Source organism: Furipterus horrens, unplaced genomic scaffold, assembly GCF_987537825.1.
Source record: "Furipterus horrens unplaced genomic scaffold, mFurHor1.1.pri manual_scaffold_13, whole genome shotgun sequence".
NCBI lineage: Eukaryota > Metazoa > Chordata > Mammalia > Chiroptera > Furipteridae > Furipterus > Furipterus horrens.
Genome location: NW_028327183.1, coordinates 2,595,018 through 2,612,827, shown reverse-complemented (window position 1 = coordinate 2,612,827; position 17,810 = coordinate 2,595,018). Strand labels below are relative to the sequence as shown.

Genomic DNA, 17,810 nt, shown 5'->3' with positions numbered 1-17,810 from the left:
CCTTTGTCGAGCTCCCTAACCCAAACCCCATTATTCGTGGAAGTCATCACGGGCCTGGGCTGGAGAGCAAGTGACTTGATCCCTGGAATTCTGAGGCTTTGAAGCTACTAATTGAATGTGTAGTTCCCAGCATGTTCTACCCTTTACCAGAATTCGAGTATAGAGAGATGATGGGTGGTGGGTGGACAGACTGCTGCAGATACTTTCCCTCAGAAAATATGCAACATTATTTTATACCAATTTCTTGACATAAATGCGATCCTACTCTACACATTATGTAGCCATTCGTCATGGTTCTTATTAACATACAAAGATCTCAGGTCAGTCCTTGTAACCGCTTGGTGGTATTCCATCATGTGAATACACCACATCTTATTTAGCTGTTAGCTGCTTCTTGGACACGGAGGTTGTCTGCTGCCCCTTCCTAATAACTGCCACAGTGCGATGGCACTCTGGAGTCTGTGCACACGTGCAGTGCCTCTCTGCAGTGAGTGTGCAAAAGCATCCTGGAGCCTGTGCCCATGTGCACACAGTGGTGCCTCTCTGCAGTGTGTGTGGAGCAGTGAAGTCCTGGGGACCCCAACTCTGGGGGCGGGGTGCACAGGAGCAAATCAAACAGCCAGCCTCCTGCCTGTGCTCAGGGAGAGGAGGGGACTCCATTCTGCAGATGGAGTCCGGAGCCATAAGGTGATTGGCCTGAATTTGTAGGGTCCGGGAGAGGTGAAGGGCAGACAAATCAGAATATGGCGCAGCCAGAGAGGGTCAGTGGAAGAATTAGGAAGGATCCGACCTGCTAGCTGGGCAGGGCCACGGGCACGGGTCTCTCTTCTCCCGAGGGCTCCTGGCCTCAGCAGCCTCTGTGTTGTCTAGACACACCGACACCCTGCCAGCAGGGGCTTCGACAAGCCCTCACTAATTGCTATCATCTGAGTGACGTGATTCATACCCCTTTGCCCTGCGTAATGAGCTAATAAATTACCCATGAGTGATCATGTCTCAGGAGGCAGCGGGAAGGAGAGGCGCCGTCCGCGCACACACCCTAATTTTCCTCCGGGACGATCGCTAAATTATGACTCCCTTTGAAACCGCGAGCAATTTTTTCCCTTTATCATTACGAGGCTCTCCTTGGCTTTGACAAATCAAGACTTCTGAAATCGCCCCAAATGCCTCTGTATCGGGGAAGAGCTCTATCTGTTACGACGCATATCGGGTGTGCGACGCGACCTTCAACAGCCCGTCCGTAGGAAAAAGACAAGAAAATGTCAGGTGCTCCCAGAAGCAGCCCCGCCACAGGGGTGCCGGCAGTTCCTGTCCCAAAGATACACTGTCCTTCAGCCTCAGAGTCCGGGAGTGTCTCACTGAGACCTGAGGCATGTCCTCCTAAAAGACCCCCAATGGACAGCGTCCTTGTTGGTCCCCCAGATCTGTCTCTTGCTTTAAACAGCGTCCACGTGGGACAGACCCAAGGACCCCCCCTCATTCCAGCCTCGGACCACCTTCCGGCCTCTCTTCCAGTCGGAACCACCGCGGTCATCCTCAGCCTCCGAGACCAGCCAACCCCACACCTTGACCTTAACTTCTTATTGCCAAGCAGCCATGAGCTCCCAGATTCGTCAGAATTATCCCGCCAAAGTGGAGCCCCGTCAACAGCCTGGTCACCCTGCACCTGCGGGCCTCCCACACCTACCTCTCTCTGGGCTTCTGTCTCCACAGTGACAATGTGGCTCTGAAGGGCACGGGCCACTTTGTTCATGAGTTGGGCTACTTCTTCCGTGACTTGGCCAAGGAGAAGTGCGAGAGGGCCCGGCGGCTCTTAAAGATGCAAAACGAGCATGGCAGCCGTGCCCTCTTCCAGGACAGGGAGAAGTCTCCCCAAGACGAGTGGGGTGACACTCAGGACACATGGAAGCCGATGTGGTCCTGGAGAAAACCTGACCCAGGCCCTTTTAGACCTGCAGGCCCCGGTTCTGCCCCTACACACACTCTCATCACTGTGATTTCCTGGAGAGCTACTTCCCGAATGAGCAGGTGAAGCTCACCAAGAAGATGGGTGACCACCTGGCTCACCTCCGTGGGCGGGCCCTTCCAGATCATTCGAATAGTTTCCGTGGAGGAATGTTCAAACTTAATGCAAAATTTGAGGCAGATTCCTTGCTCCGCTCTCTCAGTCATTTTGAATGCGACAGCCACACAGTGCGCATGCCCATGCAACAGCATCTACCATCCCCGCTGACTAGTACAGTGAGGTCACCATTGTTCACACACGCGCATTCCAGTCCCCTCTCCCTGGCTGCCAGGTTACATCGATGTCACACAAACCATTCTCATTATATTAGCAATGGCTGGAATTTTTCTGGACAGACCTTGTATCTTGTGCAAATATTTTCTTCTCAATAAATACTAAATCATCCTAAAACGGGTTAAGATGGTAAATTATATGTTATGCTTATTTTGTCACAATTAAGCTTTTTTGTTTTGTTTTGTTTAAGCCAAAAGGGAGATTTAATGGCTCATGGAGTGAAGAAGAATTATCTTAGGGGAGAGAATTAGGGAACGGCTTGTGTAAAACACCAACTGCTAGGAAATTACTTGGTTGTTAGAAGAATACAGACAAGCAGAGACACAGACTGCCACCCTGTCTGTCAGGCAGTCCCAAGGGGGACAAGGTCATGAGTCTCCAGAAGGCTGAGCTAGGCCCTTGGCTTTGCCATTCATCTTTGAACTTGGGCACACCCCCTGGACTCTGTGCCTCAGCTTCTCCAAATGGGTCCTGTCGGGGTGGAAAAATTCATTGAATTTTAATCATTAACCTTGTATGATCCCATCTCTAAGTTTTCTCTTCCTGTCTCCTTTTTATTTTTTCTTTACTTCTTTTGCTTTGGTAAAGTCGTGCATAAAAATAAAATAAAACCCCATGCACTTTCCATATGGCGCCCTTCCTGGAGGCCGGCCAGCTCCCCAGCTCCCCAGGGCTGGCGCGATGCATATGCATCGGCCGAGGAGGCTGTCCAGCCCCCCGCAGTGCAATCACAGCCTGTCACCGGACGCGCCCGTGCCAGCCGGCCTCGGCACCACCTTCCCTTCCCGCCAGCTCCCAAATCTCCACTGCATTGTCAGACTTCAGAATGAGCGGCACCCGTGACAACTCCGCAAGCCCAGCGCGCCCACCGCGGGCCATGGAGCCGTGGCCGGGAGAGCAGGGCGTGGCCGCAGCTTCACGGGAGGCCTCCGGCTCAGGCCCCGCGTTGTCACCAAAAGATGTTCCACATCAGGTCTCATCGATGCACAGATGACTCCAACAAGACCCTCATCCTCCAACTGGAACCTGGGTCCCTTTGCCAGATCCCACCTCCTGGCGTGCCCAGCGAATTAAGTTCTTAAAAGGAAATCCTGTAATTACCCTGTGAGTAGCAAATGACATTGTAGGACAGGGTCACCTGTGGTAGAGCAGTGACAACCGAGCTAAGTCCGGGGATTATGAGTGACGGACGTGTAGCTCCCGTCCAGATCGTAACTGGGATAAGGTTTCCTGTTGTAGCAAAAGCTCTGAAGTCTTATTTCACCATAAATGTTCTGACATTTTGCATTAGCCAAAATTATTCAGTCATGTATTTTACGGGAGCAGAACAATAAAGTATGGTGTTGTATTGGCTTTAGGGTTAACTTGTTCAAAGAAAACATTTAAAATATACAATTCCGTTGCCCTATTTTGGCATTCCTTAATTTTTTTTAAGGTAGAGGAAGAATCAATATATAGAAATTGCCCAGGTTTCTAAGAGCTTACTGAGTGTAAGGTGCTGTCAGGGAATCAGGGATGAATCGCACATGATCCTACCCTTGAGCTCACGAGGTTAAGAGGGAGACAAAATGTACATAGTAACAAAGGCTCAAGGAAAAAAATCAGTGCTGTGCAGCAGGGTGGGGGGAGAGATACTGGAGGCCTGCTTGGAGGAGGTGGCACTTCAGTTGAGCCCTGAAGGAGGAAACTAAACTTAGTATTTAGGGGCTGAAAGAACCTGTGGAGGCGACTTATTCTAACACCCTCTGTTTGCATAAGCTGAGGCACAGAAAAAGGGAAGATGTCTCTAAGTAACATATTAACATCAAGTTTATAACTAATTAGACATGAGGAGTGGGAAGTGAAGGGCAGGGCAGCCAAGCAGGGAAGAAAGGAGATGGCTCCAGGTAGAAGAAATGGCAGAAGCAAAAGCTGACGAGTTCAACTGTGTGCAGTGTCCCTTTAGCGGGCATCAGCCTTACTCCCCTTCCTGGACCCCACTCTGAATCCTTGGTTCCCCAAGGCTCTGACCCAAGGCCAGGGTTGAACACATGACCCGGTTCTGGCCAATCAGCTTGTCGCCTTCTCTGAGCCCCAGTGATTGGCTCGGGGATGGGCGTGTACCCCAGGTTGCCGGAGCAACCGAGAAAGGGGTATAAATCAGGCTGCTGGCGGCCCTCCTTGGGACCAGATTCTTGAGAAGCGCAAACCCAGAAGAGAGATCTGAGAGGAGCAGAGAGACCAAGCACTGAGGCTAGTGTTGGAACCCCAAGTTCTGCTGTCTGAACCCACAGTTGCTTCTCAGTTGCAGAGGCCAATCCATTGTCTTTTGGCTCAGATCAGCTTGGCTTGCGTTTCTGTCATTTTCTTTGGGGAAACCGAGACCCACTCTGCAATCCCCCATCCCACGCCCAGTCCCCCTACACCGGTCCGTCTCCTAGAAGCCCGCTTGAGCCCTGCCTACCGCCTCTGGCACTGGAACCTTCCCGAAGGAAGCAGGAATTTTCCAGAAGCTGCGCTGCCCCTCGGTGTTGCCATTTGTCAAGCAAATGAAGCCCGGCCCGCTGAGCGATGTCCCCGCGCCACCCCACCGACCGTAGATCAAACCCACTGAGTCCATGGATACCCACTCCAGCACCCTCCAGCCCCTCTGCCTGCCTCTGTGAACCCCGGGGCCCCCTTGAGCCTTCATCCCGGGCAGACCAAATGAACCCCACAGATTAGTCACCGGTCCGCCCTCCTCTGTCCTCCCTGATCAGACAGGCGGCTGGGTGCAGACAAGCACCTCCAGGGCAAGCTCATATTTAAAACTTCCTTTCATATATTTTTAATAAAACAACCGATACAAATTCAAAACCAACTTCATAAATCAAACATTATTCAATGTTGGCGGCTTCAAGGTTCCCTGGCGCGGCGGGGCTGGGAGCGCGCGGCTCTCCACGGCGCGGGGGGTGGGGGGTGGGGAGGAGGGCTGTGCACTGGGAGCTTGAGGTTCCGTGAAAGTTTTATTGGATTTCATAGCCCCTTAAGGGGAAACCCTTAAATGTCTTTGCAATTATAAGTCTAATAACACTTTCAGCCCTTGGACACAGTCTTGCCTTGACTTGACAGAGATAAGGAACTGGAAGTTGCTCCGTCAATACCAAGCTATTAATCTCTGTCACCTCGCTGTCACCACGGCTCAGGAAAACAATGTCGTTTCCTGACCTAGGTGAAGGCACGGAGTGGTTGTATGCGGCGCGCCAGCATTCATCAGCCGCGCCTGTCGCCCCTCACTCCCTGGAAGAACTCCCAGGTCTTCATCGCACCTGTGTCGACACCCTTCCCATACCCGCAGTGTCTCTCAGTCCCAGCTCATTAGGATTATTTAGCACTTATTCAAGTGTAAAAAGCCTTTAAGAATAAAGTCTTTCCAGCCCAGAGGAGCCCTGGCAGATGAATCACTGGAGGTTGCTGGGGCGACCTGCCCAAGGACAAGCTGGACGGTACTGAGCAGTGTTTGTTTACATATTCAAATAAAGGTTAAGGTCTAGCCCGGCTCTGCACAAGGTTGATGGGGCGGTGCTCTCCCCCCTCCCTCAGTGCATCCTCCTCCTCGACCTTGAAAGAAACCCAAGGAATTATGTAAAAGAAAAGCCAACAAACATCCTGATGAGAAACCAGGAAGAATCAGGAGGTCTCCAGCAGGCACCTGCCTGCAGCAGGGATGGGTGGGGGGAGGATGCGCCCGCTTTTGCCCAGGTGGGACCTGGCCTCTAGAGCACAGGGTCAGGGTGAGGCCATGCTGGCAGGCAAACCCCCCCCCCCCGTAAAGCTCAGGGTGCCGTCAAGGCCTAGGAAGCACCTGCCAGGCTTCAGAAGGTCTGGGCCTGGCTTCGGGCAGGACCCAGGGTGGGGAATTCACTGCAGTCCTTGCCCCTCCTGGAAAGGCCTCGGGGTGCAGGGGGAGGGGACCAGGCAGAGCTCCGGCCCCTGAGCCTGTACAGATGCACCTCTGCTCCAGAGATTATGGAGACTGTGTCCACATCCTGGACCGCGGTAGTTCAGCCCCTCCTGGATCACTGCCCTGACTGTGCTCTGAAGATGCCCTGGCTTTGGTGCAGGGTTGGTGCAAGGAGCAGCTGTGGGACAGGCTTCTGCCTTCGGAAGCACCCTGTCCTGGTGAAGAGGATCTCGAATAGACAATAATTCAAAAAACAAAAAAGAGAAAACCCTCTGCCTCCCCTGAGAAAACCCTGAGGACTTTCCCTTTTTCCTGGGGGCTCCAGGAAGCTCAGACTCAAATTACATCCTAAAGCTGGCATATTTGCATTGAACTTTGGTCTTGATGTCTTTCTCCTGCTTATATGATGGCATCTCACATGTCCTTGCCTATAGGTCACTTTACATCCCTTTTTCATGGGGCTAGGGTTTCAACGAATACGTATCTACCCAGGAACGCATGCACGGAGCCCAGGGCTGGCATGTGGCAGGCCCAGATGGGGCCCCAGCTCTGCGTCTGACTCCCCTGGGGTCCGGGTGAGGACTAGCCGGGCCTCGGCTTCCGCACATACCAAGTGCAAGGCTGAGATGAAGCCAACTCTGACTCACTCCCCTCCTGTCCCCGGTCCCTGCGATGCCCACAGCTGAGTGGGGCACAGGGGTTAAGAGCAGGAACTCAGGAGCCAGACTTCTCCGGGGCACCCGACGACAAGCTGGTCCCAGTTCACCTGCGGCTCTCAGGGTTTGAGCACCACAGGTCCCCTGGGCCAGACAGCCCCTCGGTCCAGGCACCGCGGGATGGCTGGCCAGGCTGCCAGCTTGCTGCTTTCCAGCTATGTCACCTCGGGCGAGTGACTTGTGCCAACTGTGCCTTGGTTTCCTCCATCTTTAAAATGGGATGGTGAACAGAGCTGCCCCTGAGCGGTCAGAAGTGGGGAGTGCGCTCACACCCGTGAAGTGCTTAGCACAGCCCTAGCGCATCAAACGCACAAGGAGGGCGCCAGCGGCCGTCCACTTCCTGCTCACGTCGGGGACATTTCGCAAAATACTTACCTACAAAAATAATCCCCGACGTCCGTGGGAGCAAGAGGGGTTGTCTGAGAGGAGAAAATCTTTGCGCTGGTCTGGGGTGAAGCGGAGAGAGGCATGGCTCCCGGGGACAGTTGGGGCATATGTGACTCAGCAAAGCCACTCCTTGGGGACAGGTGATAGAACCCACCCGCCTGGCACAGGTTGGTCAGCCAGCTGTCATGACGGGAGGCTCAGGTGTGCCCTGGTCGCTGCCAGAGATTTGGGCCAGATCCCCACTTCCAGAAAATGCCACAGAAGAGGACAAAGCGTAGAAGTCACTGGCCATTCCTGGTGACAACTGGACCTGGTTCTGCTGGGGGGTTGGGCAGTAAAGAGGGGAGCCCGGGGTTTTCTGAGGACCTGCAGTCTCTCTGCAGGGCTCCGGCTCTGCTCCTGGGGCAGGGCTGGAGCTGGGTCCCTGGGGCCACCCAGCGCCTTCCTTCCACAACCCCCCACCCCCGCCCTGGCCAGCCCAGCTGCCCGGACAGTGCTGATTGGATGCCTGACTCAAGACTCGTCCCTGTAGCACATCGGTCCTTACAAAGCTGGCACTTCGCATCCAGCGGGGGCTGAGCTGCCCTCTGCCCTTCAGGCCCTTCCTCTGCTGGGCACACAGGACTCACACGCACGGGGCCACAGACCCCACACCCAGGCCTTCTTCAGCCTGCAGTGGGCCCACTTCTGCCTCTCCTCCCGGAAGAATCTAAGGAGATTGGATCGGTCCACAGTGTCCTCTGTGTCTTGGAGTTACCTAACGTCACCGGAAAAGACTAATTCAGGGAGAGGGGCTTCCACAGGGAGATTATGAGCCAAACTTCATGACCTAGCTCCCTGCTGGTGTGACGCATTATCATGGGAAGATGGCAGGAGAAAGGGACACCTTTGAGGGGCCAATAGGAGTGAGCTTCCCACTGTAGCTCCACCCCCACCATGACCTTTGCCTCCTGTCCTGGGAGCTCAAGGCACAGTGCAAACACTGAAGATACAGAACCTGCTAGCTCTCTGCCTCCAAAATATACTACAGTCATCTGGCCAAGGAGAGCCAGAGACTCCCCAGGCAGGGCAGGAGACTCACCTGTCACCTAAGTCACCAGGCCCCTGGAGGGGGGGACAACGGGGCCTGTGTGAAGTCGGGCAGAGGGCTGCAGGAGGCCCACACGTGTCTCTATTCTGCAACAGATCCACCTCGAAAGCAAGTACAGACCTCACTCGTAAAGCCACGGCAGCACCCCGCCTTCATGCAGAGATCAGCTTTCCCAAGAAACTCCTCCACGGACAGCTTCATTTCTCTCACAAGCCCTGGGTCGTGGCTACTGCCCACGTGCCATGCCGTAGTTCTGAAATACGAGGACCAGTTTGAGAACAGTACCTGTCTGAAGTCACGTGGGTACACACGCGGCGGGCCTGTGGATTCCAAATTAACAGAGGGGGTTACCCCCTGAAAGGAAACAGTGCTTCTAAACAACACTGCGAGGCAGCAGCGTTCCTTGCAGATTCATGACACGCCCAGTGCACAGCTGAGCGGGCCACACACCTCATGCCATTTATTCGTCCCTGCGATCCTGCAGCGGACACAGGGGGCCACCCCACTTTACAGATGTGGAAACTGAGAAGTTTGGCCATTTGCCCGTAGACCCCCAGCAAGGAAGCAGAGAAGATAAAGATTTGGTCCAATTTGTGCTTATAATGTGGGTTTATTCGCCACATTACGGGGTCCTAATCTTTTCAAGTTTGAATGAGGGGATTGCAAACTCGATAGAAAATGTCAAAGAAGAAATTAGCTTCGATAATAACTTCTAAATGTCTCGGCCGAGCCGCTCTCCGAAGACTCCCGTGATTAAGGACGTGGTCCAGGGTCTCCTCGGGCAGCAGGAAATTGCCTTTGTCTCCAGAAATGTTTTCTCTCCCTCCTGATCACCGGAGTGAGACCTGGGTTACAGGCCTGGTGGGAGAGACTCCCCGGTGGGCTTGAGACGGGAGAGGGTGAGGAGTCTGTGACAAGGTCTCGTGTCTGCCCCCGTCACAGCCGCCCCCAGACGGCAGCCCGTCCTTCCAGCTGCAGCGGTGGGTGGACTACGGGGCCGCCCAGCCATAAATCAGCCCTCCAACCTGCTCCCCAACAACAATGCATCTCTTCTGAGCAGCCTGAGGAAAAATGGCTCCATCTGCTCACCGCTAGGTAATAAATAAAACAGAATTGGAGCAAAATAGATGGAAAGCAATTTTTGGAAGATGAATTTCTGGAACAATTGGCCACCATTTGTGCGCCTCTCCTGGCGCAGGAAATGGCTGCCTGAGACTCTGCCGGCTTGATGACCGGAAGAGGTGCTAATAGGGGAGGAGAGAGAGAGAGAGAGAGAGAGAGAGAGAGAGGACTTTCCAGAGAGGGGCAGGTCAGAAAAGGGTTCCTGCAAAGGGCTTCCCATTACTGACTCCTCCCCCTTCTTCTTTTTGACCTTTTCCTTATCTTCTCCACTGCCATGTTCATCATCATCACCTCCATCACCACCATCAGCACCACTACCACCATCACACCACCACCACCACCATCACCACCATCATCACCACCATCACCACCATCACCATCATCAACACCATCACCACCATCATCACCACCATCAACACCACCATCAACACCATCACCACCCTCACCACCATCACCATCACCACCATCACCACCACCATCACCACCATCATACCACCACCACCACCATCACCATCATCAACACCATCACCACCATCACCATCATCACCATCACCACCATCACCATCACCACCATCATCACCACCATCACCACCATCACCATCATCACCACCATCACCACCACCACCACCACCATCACCACCATCACCATCATCACCATTACCATCACCACCATCACCACCACCACCATCACCACCATCACCATCACCATCACCACCATCACCATCATCACCATCACCATCACCACCACCATCATCACCATCATCAACACCATCACCACCATCACCATCATCACCATCACCACCATCACCATCACCACCATCATCACCACCATCACCACCATCACCACCATCACCATCACCACCATCAACACCATCACCATCATCACCATCACCATCACCACCATCACCATCATCACCATCACCATCACCACCATCACCACCATCACCATCACCACCATCACCACCACCATCACCACCATCACCACCACCATCACCACCATCACCATCACCACCATCACCATCACCACCACCACCACCACCACCACCACCACCACCACCATCATCATCGTCATCATCGTCACCATATGGTTAACTGGTTTATTGCCTCACTGGGGCCCTACGCTGTGTCGGCACGGTGCTGAACGGAGTGTGTCTTTGTGTGCATTACCTCCCTTCAGGTCTCTCTGAGGTCCCCCGACCACACTACGCAGGACTGCGAAACCCCTCCCATGGCGTTCTCTTTGCCTCCTCCCTTGTTTTCTCTTTCTCCATAGCTCTTGTCACCTTCTAACATTTTCAAGCACTTACTCATTCTGCTTAAAGTCCTATCATGCCTTCCCCACCTAGAATAGGTGCCCTTAAGGGCATCTCTTTGTATGTTGACCCCCCACAACTGTCTTCCGGAAGGGCAGTGCCACTTGCTTCCTCCCCAGCACCGTAGGAGAGCTCCCATGCCCACATCATCGGCAGCCCCAGGCTGGGCTTTTCCGGTCGGCCATCCAAACAGGTGTGGAGCGGGTGGCCCAAAGGGGAGGAAACTCCAAGGCAAGGACACCGCTGAGGAGGGCGATGTCGTGATGTAGGTAAGAGACACAGCAGCATAGACCGGGCAACGGCAATAAGGCCCGAGTGTAAAGCGGAGGAAGAATCAGTAGGACTTGGGGTTTAGGAAAGGAGTCTAGGGGGACTCATCAAGACCCCAGAGTCCCACGGAGAGAGGAAGCTGGAATCCACTGGGAAGAGCCGGGTGGGCGAGTGAGGAGTGGGCAGCCTGCCTTTGCCGTGAAGCTCTGTGCAGGTAACGGCCGCCCTGACTCCGGAAAATTTACGTCTTGCTCTGGGCTGGGGACCTACCTACACGCCAACAGCCCACATTCCGGGAGTGACCTGCGCAGGCTGTGAACACGGATGCACACGGCGGGCTCGTGACGCAGACGAAGGGCCCAGGAGCGGGGCCGTGGGGGAAGGGAACAGGAACCCTTGCCAGACATGGGAATGCTGCCTCCTCCCTGGGTGCGAAGGAACTGTGGTCTGGATGATTCAGTGCAGGGCGTTTTCTGCTGAGTCGTTGTTCTTAGAACACTGGGAAAGGTAACCAGCCTGGAAGCCTCAGATAAAATATGTGAATTCCAGGGAACAGGGATGCTAATTAGAAGCTGCCACTTTGACAGGCTATTCCAGGCTTGTGTTGAAAGTGGGCTTGGCTGGGCTGGGTGCCAGGGCTCCGGCAGGCCCCGGAAAAAAGGGACCCCAGTGTATCCCAGCCAGCCCACGCCCAGGTCCTCAGTTCCGTGCAGAACAGGCCCCCACCATGGGGAAGGGGTTCCCGTGGAATTCTGCAGTAAGTTCCCTTCCTCGCATCTCGGTAGCACCCACCCTTCCCTGTGCTGCGTAAATACTGTACCTTCTGCAGAGTTTACAGAATTGAGAGCAGTGACCTTGAATTCAAGGCCAACTCTCCCCCTTGCCAACTGTGTGACTGGGCTAGATACTCTACTTCTATGGCTGTTACGTAGCTTTAAAAGGAAGGGGGGTAAATAATAATAATGCCCTTCAGAAGTGTCATCTGGCAAAATTCTTACAATAAAAATAAATGAGAAAAAGCTGTAGACACTCTGGCCACTTCCCCAGAAGCATTGTGATGCCTGCCATGGACTCAGCTTGTGCCAAGTGCGGAAACGAGCCCGGAACACAGCCTTTTCTGACTTGGAGTTTGAAATGGCCGAGACCGGAGCGTGCCTGGTGCCCACGGCGGGACTCCAGGAACTAAAGACCATCCCGGCAAAGGTCAATTGGTTAAATTTATTAGCCACTCGAAGAGGTATTTCCATGTGGCAGTTAAGTTTGCAAATATTGTCCAACCTGAGAGCACGTATTTCTCCAAATGGGTCTGTTCTTTTTCATGTAATCATCCATTCGGGGTGTTTCAGTGGCTTCATTAGCCCTGCATGTCAATTAATCTCTGCATATTGAAATTGCAAACCCAGCCTTGTTTCTGAGATAAATCAAATTACTGGAGCCCAGCAAAGGTCCTTGGTTTTGAGAGCCACCGAAAGCCAGCAGGTTCCTTCGGGCACCCGCGCAAGGGAGCTTGGGGAGGGCTGGAGGTGTCCTAGCCAGGCTAATTCTATTTACCCACAGAGAGGACTCCGCGTCAAGTTTATCTCTGCTCTTAGTCAAAGCTGCCTGTTGATGATTAAATTCTCTGAGCCATGTGGGTCTCCTGCCATGGTCTAGATACTCCTGAGGAATAAAAGATGTGTCTCCCCGTCCCCAGGCAGAGGTGAGGGCTGGCAGGGGAAACCCATTCCCTGTTTCATTAAGAGGGATGGGAGGTCAAACAAAGGGCAAGTACGTGACCAGTTCTGACTCCTCAACCCAAGGAAAATTCCGACTCCTCCAGGAAGCCTCCTCTGACTGCACGCAGCTGCAGTGACCTATCCTTTCTCCACTCCCCCCCCCCCGTGGCCACACCCTAGCTCTCACCAGTGACACACTACGGTGTGGGCTCATGGAACCAAACAGATGGGTCCAAATACTGACTGTGTTGGCTTCGGACAAGTCAAGGACTCTCCTCGCATGAAAAATGGTGGTAATACCATCCCACCTCCTCACACAGCCCCGGTGAGGCACAAAGGAGAGGAGCAGTATAAAAACTCGGGGTGATGGGCCTAGAAGTGTGGGTTATTTTCTCACATTTTTCAAAAGTAGAGACGGGGTTGTTGCGTCCCTCGTGGGCTCCCCATGCCCGGCACAACTCTGAACAAATTCCAAACCCTGTTCTGAGAGCCTCTGAGCATGCTTTTCCCTTTGCCTTGAATGTGCTTCTCCCAGATTTTCGTCTGGCTGGTCCTTAACTTCAAGGGCAGGTCCCCGCCCTCAATGGGAGGTCCCCGCCCTCAAGGGGAGGTCCTCAGAGAGGCCTTTCCTGGCCCCCCTGCTGTAGAGGGACTCCCTCTGTGTCTCTGCTGGAACGCTCCAGTTGATAGGATCCTGGGTAAAACATCACCCCAAAGCTTAGTGGCTAAAACAACGCTAGCGATGATACAGCTTCTGTGGGTCACAGACGGCCGTGCTTCGCGGGGTCCCCTCGTTCAGAGCGTCTCACAGCTGAAATCAGGGTGAGGACTGAGGCCGCTCTCCCCTGGAGGCTCAGCTGCAGGAGGGGCCACCTCCAGGCTCACCCACAAGATTGCAGCAGGACTCGGGTCCTTGCTGGCTGCAGGCTGCCCTCGTGGGTCCCCTGTCGTGTGACCTCTCGCAGCGCTCTGTGACGTGGCGGGTGGCTTCCATCAGAGTTAGGGCTCAGAGAGAGACAGAGATCGGGGACAAGCGTAACAGAGGTCACGGTTCCTTTATAATCTTCGAGGTGACACCCCAGTACTTTTCATTCTTTAGAGGGAAGTCACTAGGACCAGGCCACACGGGCGGGGGGAGCGTTGCAGCCCCTGACTGCCTGGTGGCAGGATCATCGGGGGCCATTTAGAGGCCGCCTGTCAGGGTCGCCTCCGTGACACTTTCCCAACGGATTCCCTTCATTCACCCGTCTACAGAGGGACACTTTCTGCCAGACGGTCAGCTCCGTGAGGACAGGCACACGTGCCCAGGGCGGGGCTGCCGGTAGGAACTGAACCAACAGCCAACAGACAAGTGAACCAAACGCCTCGCGGTGCTGTGGGCGGCGGAGGCGGGGCCGCGGACAGTCCCCGCAGCGGCAGGCCTGGCAGCTGAGCGGGGACAGGTCCCACGGGCCACGTCGCCGCCGCTCTGCATCTTTAAACCTCACAAGGGGCCGTGGCACTTGCCTTGAAAAGTGACCGGGACATTCCCCAGTGTCTGCAGGAGGATTTGGTTTGCCTTCTGGGTCCCTGTCCTAATTTCCAATATCGTCCCCAGTCATCCCTCTGCGTTGGGGGCACAGCAGGGGCGGCCGGACAGACAGAGGGAGGAGGCACAAGAATCCCCCGACAGGGTCCGGCCTGTTACTGGCTGGGGCCCTGAGAGCTCACTGCCCGCTGCCCGCTGCCCCGTTTAATGAATCGTTTGCCGAGGAGCCCGGCCAGCGGGAGCTTTGACCTTGGTGACAGAGTGATCTGTCTTCATGGGAGCACACTGTCATAAGCACATGTCTCAATTGTGCATGGGCAGGTGCTGGGCGGTGAGAGAAGAGAGCCTTGGACGTGGCTAAGCAGGAAAAATGTGTGGTCCCGTCAGGGGCACAGAGGCAGCTAAAATTAGCCGGCGCGACCCTGGGGAGCAGGGCTGGAAACGAGGCACCTCCCTCCTGCAGCGGAGAGTCCGCAGCAAGGCCGGCGGCACAGTCGCTGCTTCCTGGGGGAGCTATGAGGCCCCTCGCCCCCCATCTTCCATGGCTGGGGTCTCCACCTGTCACCAGGACAGTGGGACAGGCATGTTTGGAGACACTGTCTCTGGCGTCTAGGTCCCTCGCAGCAAAAACCGCATACTGGCCCCTGCTTTGTCCTGGAGGTCAAGCGGCCGGCACCCCAGGGGACAGGGTCGGGGATAAAGCGGGCGGTCTCACCGTCCCCTCTCGGAGGACCCAGCTGGGCTGTCCTCCTCTCTCTGTGCTGACAGCTCCGGGGGAGATTTGGGGATGCTGCCGCAGCAGCCAGCTCACGAATCGGGAGGAACGGCATTGGCTGGAGCCCGGAGTGTCTTATTCAAGAAAAGAAAGGACAGGATGAAGAGCTCAGAGCCCCTACCGGGTCCCCCGTTTTGAGTGACACAGGATAGGAGTATTATGGGATAGCGGAGCCAGGCTATTTTGGGATGAATTGGACAAGCAGATAATGTTCGTGGGGAGAAAATAAAAGCCAGAGGAGCCCTGAGGAGCTGACCACGGGCAACTGGTAGACATTTGCCAGGGAGGGGGATGGCTGGAGAAGGGCTTCCGAGGGGACAGGCCATCGTGGCTGACAGCCGGAGGCAAACACAGTCCTTTGCTGTCAGAACACTGTGTGATCCCCTCCCGTGAGCTGGCGGGGGGCACCCGGGAAGGAGGCAGGGGTCCAAGGTCTCCATCATCCTGATGCAGGGTCAGGGTTGGTCTCTCTGGAGGCAGAGGCTGGCCCAGATGGTCTCCGAGGAGATCCCTCCAGGAGCTGTGGGTTCTCTCCCCAGCTTTTGGGGCGGCCGTCGTCCCCTGGTCTCTGCGCACCCAGCTGTTTGCTGGAGCCATGGCCCGGGCGCTGAGTGTTGGGAGCCAAAGATCCAGTCCTGAGTCTTTAGTGGTGACGTTCTGTGTATCTGTGGTCGTGTATTTTGCATATATATTTTTATCTCCATATTCCAGGAGGTGGGAGCAGAGACTGGAACCCACAAGCCTGGTCTCAGGTCACACCAACTGCTCAGCCTGACCGCAGCCAGGGACCCGATGCAGCTCCAACCAGCTCCTCAAAGGAATCCCCAGCAAGGGGCCCACGTACGGGAGCCTGAGGGACAGGGAGTCTGGGGACAAAGGAATAAGGACTTGTTTAGAGGATGCAAAGCAGAATTAAGGACATCTTTGAACTCAGTGTGAATGAACACCAAGCATAACGCAAACTCTGGACCCAATAGCCGACAATTACCGAGTATTACTGAGTATTACTGAGTAATACACGGGGCAAAGACCCCAGCACTGGCCCACAGCAGCCTTTCAGAGGTGCATGCCTGTTCCAGCCACATCTGCCCCCAGGTTAACCTTAGCCCCTCCGAGGGTGAATCTTATGTGTCAGCTTGACCTGGATATGAGACTCCCAGACAGTCGGTTCAACATCATTCTAGATGTGTCTGTGGGAGTGTTTGCAGGTGGGATTAGCATTTGAATTGGTGGATTGAGGGAAGCAGATTGCACGCAGCCTCCCCGCCTCCATGTGGACTGGCCTCCTCCAATCTGTTTGGGGCCTGAAGAGGACAAAGAGGGGCAGGAAGAGCGGCTTCAGCCTCTGCCTGCCTGCTGGGGTCCCAGCCTCCTGCACTTGGCCTGGGACTGACATGTCAGCTCCCCTGGTTCCCAGGCCTTCAGGCTTGGATACCGGCTTCCCGAACCTGAAGCTTTCAGGGAGCAGACCAGCTGGTCCTGGGAGCTTCAGCCTCCATAATCATGTGAGCCAATTCCTTACCCTCTCTCATATATGTTACATAAATGTATGCCGTGTATATATGAGTATACCAGTGTACATCATATAGAAATAGTAGTGTGTGTATACCAATACACTCCCCAACCCAAAACACTGATCCAGGCCCCTCGACTGCAGTCTGAGAAATGCGTTGACTCTTTGGGTAGGGAACTCCTATAAGGGCTTAACATCAGAGTAATCAAAGATCTGTGAACAGTGGTTAACAAGCTTTTACCATTGCAAAAGGAAGTAACGCTTTGAAGACAACCACAAGTATCATGGATTCCACTTCCATTTATGGCAAAACCCGCCCCGTTCTTCTGCCTCCCTGTGGACATGGGGGACCGGTGCGTGCTGGTTAACCAGTCTTACAAGGTTGTATACGACACCGATGTTCAGAGAACTGGGGAAACATAAAACAAACAGACCCTCAGGCTTCACCACCGGGCGAGTGTTCCTCTGTGGGTTTGCACAGCCAGGCCTCCTGGTGGTTTAGGAGGACCCACACCTCTACACTTTTTAAGTGATATCCCTAACTTTTAAACATGGCCAACCAAACCTGATACTCTCAATCAGGAAAGAGGTGGCCGGGTCCCACTGATGCCATGCAAGGTGGCTGAGTGCCCGTTGCTGCCCAGTGGCAAACATCTGCTCTGCTTGATCCAGGGTCCTGGAGCTCCCGGGTGACTGGTGGTGCTTCTCGTTTCTGGTTGTCTGGATTCTGGGTGTGTTTTTCGTTTTTTTTTGTTTTTGTTTTTGCTTTTACATTAAAGGGTCGTCCAGAGAGAGTAAAGGGACAGAAGAGAAGGACTAAAACGACAAGGACCACAGCAACACCCCAGGTGGGGTCCCTTCTCTTCTGAAAGCGCTCAGACGCATCTCGTGGTGTCTGGGGCGCTATTAAAGGGCACAGCGCCCAGCGGGAAGATTCAGCGACAGGCGGATGGAGGCAGAGGAGCAGGGAGCACCGCGAGGGTTTCCCACACTGGGACAGGACTGCCTGCCCTCCCAGGGCCCCCCAAAGCCCCCCTTTGAAAGGACAGCTCCTTGTTTTGCAAGGGCTGCTTGCTCTTCCACTGGCCGAGCAGGAACAGTTGCTGACCCGCTGATAAAAAGGTCCTCGGGTGACCCGAATCTATGTACTACACAGCGAT

The 17,810-nt window shown here is 54.5% G+C and overlaps 1 pseudogene; it reads left to right on the top strand.

Moving 5' to 3' along the window:
- Nucleotides 1–1,596: 1,596 nt before the first annotated feature.
- The window catches only part of LOC149993927 (ferritin light chain-like), a 48,093-nt pseudogene continuing 31,879 nt past the window's right edge, over nucleotides 1,597–17,810 (top strand).